The following is a 7,485-nucleotide window of genomic DNA, read 5'->3' as shown; positions in this document are numbered from 1 at the left end:
ACTTAAATACACAGAATAAAAACTATTTTAGTTTAAAAAGGAACAATATTTATTAAAAAATGTGAGCTCGAAAACATTCAAATAAATGCTTAAAAATTAAAAAATAATATCACATAATTTAATAGAAGGAAAGAAAGAGCAAGACAGCAAGAAAGAAAAGGCACCATAAAGAAAAACAATTTTGGCCCCTCCTCATTTGTAGTCTAAGTTGCCTCTGCTCCCTCGCCTTGAAAAGCCACGGGCTTCCGAGGGATGGAGGTCAAAGCCAGAGCAAAGAAAGTTCCCGGGGGAGGCCACTCCCCAGCTGATGACTTTCCAGTTCCAGTTAGTGTCGGAGTCCCAGTTCCTCTCCTTAACCACCGGACAAACGTCTCTGGAGTCTCTCCAATGAGCAAGAAAGCAAATCGGGGGTAGGGGAGGGGCCTCACACCAGGTGGTGGGTGCAGTCCCTCCTCCAGCTCCTTCACCCTCCAGTAGTCCCGCGGGTCCCGGGCGCCAGCGCGGGAACCGGGAAAAGGAAGCCGCGTTGTGTACGTAAGATCCAGGAAACGAAACCAGGAGCCGCGGGTGGTGGCGGAAAGGTTACTCCCAGACCCTTTTCCCGCTGACTTCTGAGAAGGTTGTGCAAAAGCTGTGCCCGGCAGTCTAGAGGCGCAGAAGAGGAAGCCATCGCCTGGCCTCGGTTCTCTGGACCTTGTCTCTCTCGGGAGCGGAAACAGCGGCAGCCAGAGGTGCGTGGGCGGCTTTCTCTGCCGCCTCCCGGGGACTTGGGCGCGGGAACTGCGCGGAGCCTGCGCTGGGGCCAGGGCCGGGGTCAGGTGCGGAGAGCAACTTGTGGGGAACCGGCGCGAGGGCCCGCAGGTTGTGTTTGCTGCTCTGGGGTTGGAGGATGTGGGGTGAAGGTTGGGGCCAGAAATGCACGAGGCCTCTGAAAGGGACCCTGGAAGTGGAGCAGGTACACGGCAAGGGGCCCCAGGCGGCCCAGCGGCACCCGGGCTCACCCCAGAACCATTCGAATGACAAGGGGTGCCCTGCCTGAAAACGCTTCGCGGGGCTCAGCTTCCCCTTAGCTACACTGCTTTACAGGTAGACAACGACCCTGAATCCTGGGCAGAGGCTGGGCTCAGGAGCATGTGCCAGCGTAGTGGGGCTATTAGAAGGGACGGTTAATACAGCCTGCAAGCTGTCATTTATCAGTAAGTATTCAATGAAGTCCGCCAGGAGCCCACATCTATGCTAGGCCCTCCACAATACCAGCTTAGAAAAGATAGCGGCGGTATCTAGCACGCTTCCTAAGTAAGACCATTAGCTCCAGTCAGGCTCCCCGACTTTAAATTCGCCATCTACTGCTTTACATCTGTGGACTATCAGCCACTTTCTTCTTATATATGTTCTTTCCATTGCCTCATCTCTGAAATTGTGTAACTATTTAATGAGCTACAGAGTATAATGTAAAGTTCTTAGAGCAGTGCCTGGCACTACAGGAAGTACTCAGTGAAAGTTAGCTTTTATTATTTTAAATATTTGACAAAGTTCCTGCTTCTCCAAGCTGACTCTCTGGTTCCTATGTGGTTTCATTCACGCACTGTTATTCCTGGAGGTCTTGGCATAGCCACTTCCCAGTTCCAGGAACAGGCAGTCGTTTTTTCTGGCTTATCACATTGAGATACATGGTTACTACAAGTGACACTTAAACGTGTCAGGCAGTTTGGGGACTCCCTTCTTGAACTTTTTCTAAGAGCAAACCTTTCTCTTAATGCCACGCTGTTTACAACAATAGTAGGGCTTTGAACAACGAGAAAATGCGGGGAAATGAAAAAGACATATAAAGGGAAAGAGTGGATTTCTGCAATTGGATAGAAAAGTGGCATGTAAAATAGCTGGTTTATAGATCAAACTGCCTTTAGATCTGTAAAGGAGCTTAGAGTACAGGTGGAGAGACATCAAATGTGTGTGAGCAGACCCTTATGTACCTCTCCATCTTCATCTCTAAGAATGTCTCCCTCTTTTGCTCTGTAACCTCGCTCGTCTTCCTATCCTTGAATGAGGCAAGTTCCTCCAGCTCAGGAATTCTACCTATGAAGTTCCCTCTATCTATAATGCCCTCCAACACCCCACCCACCATACCTCCATAGACTAGTTGATTTGAGACTTCCTTCAGCTACCAGTCTGACTTTTCTTAAACCCCCTACCACCGTCTAAGTTAGTGCCCCATAACCCTTTCTTATAGCAACATTAATTTTATTTATAGCACTTAGAGTATTTTTAATAATATATTTAATTCTTAATTGTCTGTCTCCCCTAGTGTCTAGGTATTGTGCTCTAGTGCCTGGTATAGTGCCTTGCATGCTCTATGCCTTCAATTAATTCCTTAAAAACCACACAAGCTTTATATTTAGTGAATATTTATATAGGAAGAATTTCTATATGTATATATGTGTATCTGTGTATATACACTATTGCACTGCCCTGAATAGTGCTAAATTAAAAAGCCAGAACACTTTTTAATCAGAACTTAACAGTTGCACTCTTCAGTTTTCCATATGTTCTTTTAATAAGTGATTAGAAAAAAATGATGTCTCCATATGTTGTCTGCTGCTGTAACAGAATACCTGAGACTTGGTAATTTATAAAGGACAGAAATTTATTTCTTATGGTTCTGGAGGCTAGGAAGTCCAACATAATCATGTGTTGCTTAAATACAGGAATACATTCTGAGAAATGCATCATGAGGCAATTTTGTGGTTGTGAGAATGTCATAGAATGTACTTACACAATCCTGGATACTATAGCCAGCCTACTATTTAGGCTGGGGTGGTAGGGTTGGGGGTGTTGAGGAGAGTCAGACTGAGAGCTGAAGGAAGTCTCAAATCAACTAGTCTATAGATGTGTGGGTGAGTGGGGTGGTGGAGGGCATTATAGACAGAGGGAACTTCACAGGTAGAAGTCCTGGGCTGGAGGGAACTTGGCTCATTCAAGAAAAGGAATGACCAGTGAGGTGGCAGATAGCCTACTAGACCTAGACTGTGTGGAATAAGGTGTTGCTCCTAGGCTAGAAACCTGTATAGCATGTTACTGTACTGAATACCGTAGGCAAGTATAATACAATGTCAAGTATTTATGTATCTAAACATAGAAAGGGTACAGTAAAAATAATCTTACGGGACCACCATCATATATGTGATCTGTTATTGTGGTGCATGACTGTATGGAGGCACCAGCATCTTGTGAGGGTCTTCTTACTGCATCATCCCATGGTGGAAAGTGGAAGGGCAAGACAGCAGGAGAGAGTGGAACTTGATTTTCTTACAAGCCTACTCTGGCAATAACAAACCCACTCCCAAGATAATGACATTAATCTATTCATGAAGGTAGAGTGCTTATAAACTAATCATATTTTGTTAGGCCCCACCTCCCAACACTGTTGCATTGGAAATTAAGTTTCCAACACATGAACTTAGCTCACACATTCTAGCCATAGCACCTGGCCTAATTAAAGCTAAGTGGCACAAGAGTAAATTGAAATTCAAGCCTTTTCTGTCTTACATAAGAAAGATACCTTAAAAGAGTCTTTTAACAAATTTCACTGAAGGATGTCAGTCTTCCTTTTTTCAGTGAATTAGAGACATCGGTACAAAGAATATGAATTATTAATCATCTTAATTCAGCTAGTTAGCAAGCTGTATCACATTTATTAAAATCACTTTTATTTCTATGGGTTTAGTTTCACCATTTATTAGGAGGAAAGGAAACAAATTTGTGAGGGAGCTCTGGGTTGTCAGGAAAGGCTTTTCGGAGTAGTAAAGCAATCAAATGAGAATAACTGATTCAGTATTTGTTTCCTTTGTCTCTGGTTTACTTTTTAGTTTTGTAGAACACTTGATCGCTACCATCTCACTTGGTCCTAGTTGATGTATCATCTACATTTTTATTCAAGGTTTAATATAAAATGCTATAAAAGGCTATCCTAAACTGGTTTTAAGCATATTTATTTTGTTTGTTAAGCATAAAATACGCAAGAGAATTTTTATGGAATGACTCCTTGTTACAAGGTACTTTGCATTTATAATCAGCCACAGTCAACCTCAGTTTCATCCGGTATCTTACAAGTATGATGTGCTGTATACTCAAAGCCTCACCACCTGCTTGCCCCACCCATTTGCTTAAATGTATCAATTTTTTCTAAGCTTAACTTTTACCAAAACTGGAGTTCAACAGATGAATATTTTTCCTTCTTAGATGTTAACTAAACATTTTTAAAGGTGCAAAATTTACATACAAACATAACCCAAATGACATGGAAGTTACGTGATTTGTGACTTGCCTCTGTAATGTTCCCCTGGCCTGCTTGAAATTCCTACCTTCCCTCTAGTCTAGTATCTTATTCTCAGTTATTGAGAGGAAGTTAGGGACCTAGAATTCTTGTTTTCAGAGCAGCAGATTTTTGTTAAAATAATTCAAAACATTTATCCCTATCTTGGGGCTTGAAGAAAATGTGAAATGCTTTATCCTCTGTTTTGAGGGAATGAGGGAAGGAGCTTGTTCTTAGGCAATTAACAAGTAAATTTAAATAAATAATCCAAATCTGGTGTAGGTAAACAAATTTTAGTTTTAGGAACTTTCAAAATTAAGTATGCTTCCCCTTTGGGCTCCAGATTTTACAGTAATACTTTTTGAAAGCAGTAAGATAAAAATTTCAGGACCTCAAGAGATGGGTCAAAAGAGTTTCACTGTAATATGAATTTTGAAGCCAGAACTGGAAATCCCCTGTGCTGCGTCTTCCTCTTCGTGGTAGTAGAGGTTACAGTTATCAAATAGTCCAGAGAAGCAATGGGAACTTATGATTTCTGATAGAAAAATTTTAACAGAGGTGTAGTTGTATGCAAATAATATGTGATGCCTCAGTTTCCTCCAAAGTCTTAGTTAACAGAGTTAGAAAAAATCTGATTATATTTGAAGTTCTGTGTTCATACTGGAGTAATTATTTTTCCAATGGTACAGTATACAACATAACTTTATTACTTTTTTGGCACAGCATAAAGATGATTTTCCCTTTCTCTGAAGTATTTCTGAAATTAAAAATGAAATAAGTGTGGTAGAAGCCATTATTTATGAATTATCATGCTAAATTAACTCATTAATTAATTCATTCAGGGCACACCCAGTTATTCCCCAAACTGAGTGATATATTTCTTGGAATAGACTTATAAAGCTTGAGAAAACCCGAAGGATCATTATAACAGCAAACAGGAATGTAGGCATCCACATACTGGATGACTTTAGTGACCTGGCACACAGTGCCTTATCTACTTGGCACATGTACAGGTACAAGGAACACTTAACATTTTTCACCAGAGCTTATTACATACCATTTTCAATGCTTGAGATATTATATAAATGCTAAAATTCTAAAACCTATAGTAAAGCAAAGACCCAGATTTTATACTGCAGTAGTTTTGCCAGTAAGTCTCATCCTCACTAACTTATCTTTTAAGATTAAAAATAATGTAACCAAGGGGGAAGAAAAAGAGCAAATATGAGCAAATTGTCATTGTTTTAGAATCTGCTTCTTTTCCTTTCCGGTGTTTCTGTGCAAGGAGAGAATGATCTCTGACCTTGTGAAAGGCAAATACCATGTGTATTCATGGTTGTTACTCATTTGGCAAGGACTTGAAACTCATGACACTCCCTGCTTAAGATCCTCCACCTATTCTTAACAGCTGGGCTCCCCAGCTCCTGGATCACCAACCAGTACCAGTCTGTGGCCTGTTAGGAATTGGGCTTGTACAGCAGGAGCTGAGCAGCTGGAGAGTGAGCGAAGTTTCATCTGTATTGACAGCTGCTCCCCATCGCTCACATATATTACCACCTGAGCTCGACCTCCTGTCAGATCAGCAGTGGCATTAGATTCTCATAGGAGCAAGAACCCTATTGTGAACTGCACGTGTGAGGGATCTAGGTTGCGCACTCCTTATGAGAGTCTAACGGCTGATGATTGGTCACTGTCTCCCATCACCCCCACATGGGACTGTCTAGTTGCGGGAATACAAGCTCAGGGGTCCCACTGATTCTACCTTATAATGAATTGTATAATTCTTTTGTTATATATTACAATGTAATAATAGTAGAAATAAAGTGCACAATAAATGTAATGTGCTTGAATCATCCCAAAACCATCCCCTGCTCCACTGGTCCATGTCTTCCACAAAACCGGTCCCTGGTGCCAAAAAGGTTGGGGACCACTGTTTACCAGGATACATAGCATGGGTTTATGAATTCCCTATCTTTGCAGCACATCCTTTATTTCTGGCTTGCATGGGACTTGAAAGCCTAAAACAACTAAATGCTAAGAAAAATTATTTTTAAAATTATGACAAAAATATTTTCTATTTCAGATGTATAGATCTGCAATCCAGAAACTATGAATTTTTTTCAGTTGAGTAGTCTGTTTGCCAAAAAATAAAAAAATAAAAAATGAAAACTTGCCTAAGTTTCTTCTCTTACATTTTATTTAGGATTTGCCCTTAGACATTATTTAGTGCTTTTCTGACGTTGTAGGGAAGGTGAGAATAATTGAAACACTAGTTTCTTAAAATTTCTGTTTAAATTGATTACAGGCCATAGAATTTTTTTTTTAAGCTAAGCATGTTATAGAGAGGTATCCTATAAGAAGCAAGGGGCAGGTAAAGACTTCAGAGATGTGTAGTCCAGTGTGTTAATTAAAGGATACTACCTACTTCTAATTCGGTATGTATTAATCTTTTCTGATATATCAAAGTACTCTTCGCATATTTTAAGAAAATTGGCATTTTAAAGTATAGTCTTTGATGGTAGAAACGTGAGGTTGACAAAAATCAGTCCTCTTATGTATGAATTTAGTCTTAAACAGTTCTTCATATGATGGAATCTAAAACACAAATGTAGTCTTGAAAACTTTTAGTCTACTTTGGTTACATGTGTTTATTATTGTTCACCTTATAGATTAATAGCAGAAAAGTATAAATTTTAATATTTCTACGTTTCTGGCTTGATGAGGTCTACAGCATTAATTTCTGACCAGTTAATGCAAACTGAGATTCCTATTGTCCTAAGAAAATCTGGGAAGTTAGTAACACAGACACATCTTTTGATTTATTTCAGGACCACATAAACCCATTTTGAATTATTCAACCATTGCTGAACTTCTTGAGTATGTATAATTAAGAGTTGACTATAATTGGAATGTTCTTAAGACTTTAAGTTGATTATAAAATTTTGTGCTTAAAGTTGGCAATAATCAAAACAAAACAAACAAACAAACAAAAACTTTATTTTGAAACACAGTCTTGCTCTGTCACCCAGGCTGGAATGCAGTGATGACATCATACTTCATTATAGCGTCAATATCCCAGGCTCAAGCAATCCTCCCACCTCAACCTCCCGAGTAGTTGGGACTACAGGCGCATGCCACCATGCTTAGCTAATTTTTTTTTAGTAGGGACAATG

At 40.1% G+C, this 7,485-nt stretch overlaps 1 protein-coding gene across 7 annotated transcripts in view; it reads left to right on the top strand.

The window, feature by feature from the left end:
• The first annotated feature begins 224 nt into the window (after positions 1-224).
• Positions 225-7,485, top strand: part of PLSCR1 (phospholipid scramblase 1) — a 30,023-nt gene continuing 22,762 nt past the window's right edge. Inside the window, exon 1 of one of the 7 annotated variants that reach the window (XM_002814145.5) lies at positions 225-731. The gene's annotated coding sequence lies outside the window, so the exon portion shown is untranslated. Of the gene's footprint in view, positions 732-6,964; positions 7,190-7,485 lie in introns of those variants that run through there. The other 6 variants (XM_054552813.2, XM_009239389.4, XM_054552815.2 and 3 more) reach the window with 6 other exon arrangements.

The sequence above is a fragment of the Pongo abelii genome, chromosome 2, assembly GCF_028885655.2.
Source record: "Pongo abelii isolate AG06213 chromosome 2, NHGRI_mPonAbe1-v2.0_pri, whole genome shotgun sequence".
Taxonomy (NCBI): Eukaryota; Metazoa; Chordata; class Mammalia; order Primates; family Hominidae; genus Pongo; species Pongo abelii.
This window is presented reverse-complemented; position numbering and strand designations above follow the sequence as displayed.